The following is a 1,192-nucleotide window of genomic DNA, read 5'->3' as shown; positions in this document are numbered from 1 at the left end:
GAGAGAAAGGAATAGCCAGAAATATCACCATAGAAAGCTTATAAATCCGTCTTCTGCCTATAACTGATTGGAATACCTAAAATGGGGCTACAGTGTGTCCAGTGAAGGAGGTTTCCTGAGGAGCTTCTGCATTACATAAGACTATAGAAGGAAGCCTGAACCACATCCAGACCTTAAGAGATGGGAAACTTTCCTCTTGAAAGGACAAGCAGACCAGCCTGGAGCAGCCAGAAAACTAAAAGACACTTCTTGAAAGAAAGACCTACAGGAAAAATACAAAACAAAAAGGGCAGTCCAACTGTTACCACAAGAACAAGCAAGTTGCTTTCCCAGGAGACATCAAGGCAAGTGGTTGAGTCCTCTCAGTGCAGATCTTCTTCCAAGACTATGGCGCAATGGAAATACACGCTTTGATTGGTGACCACGCACGTCACCCATAAACAGAAGTGACAGAAGAACATCAACGAAGCGGCGAGCTAAGCCCTGCATCATTCAGCAGAGTACCGTGAACCCGGGTAGAGACCTGGTCTGCCAGCAGTGAGGCAAGACCTAGGGAATCATGTGCTTAAGAGTCAGTGACACAGCCACAGAGGACTAGAGTGGAGAGAGAAGCATCCAGCTGATAAGAAGAGGGCGGACAGACTCAAGAACACCCACACTTGCAGATGATACCCACTTGACCTGATTTCAATGACTGGATGAACAGAGCTCAACCCAAAGAAGAAAGAAGAGGAAAAAAAAAAAAAAGCGTCATCTGATACAATTTGATAAACTTAACTTACACCTATAAATGCAGTAGCTCAAAAGAGGAAACAAATTCCTGTTACAAGAATTATTCCCACCCCCTTCGCACAAAGAGTAGATAGGGATGGGCAACTTGAACATTGGCTACCCAAAATGGGAAGAGAGATACAAAGGTAAGAAGTGACTGGTTTACAAGTTCTCAAGAGGGAACCTAGATCCACAGGGCGGGGAGGATGGTAGAGTCTCCAATGAGTAGTATCCAACATGTCTAGGAAGGGCTGGTGAAAAGGAATGCAGATGGGTCTCTTGTGATGCAATGTTGATTAAATGTTATCAGGACTGATTGTGAGGACTGGAAATGTAAAGGTGGATATTTTATAGCAAGGAAGGGAGTGACTAACCTTTCAGTCTAGGAGCGGTGGGCCCTGGGACCATCAATGGAGAAGAG

The sequence above is a fragment of the Chrysochloris asiatica genome, unplaced genomic scaffold, assembly GCF_000296735.1.
Source record: "Chrysochloris asiatica unplaced genomic scaffold, ChrAsi1.0 scaffold00239, whole genome shotgun sequence".
In the NCBI taxonomy this organism is placed as follows: Eukaryota; Metazoa; Chordata; class Mammalia; order Afrosoricida; family Chrysochloridae; genus Chrysochloris; species Chrysochloris asiatica.
This window is presented reverse-complemented; position numbering follows the sequence as displayed.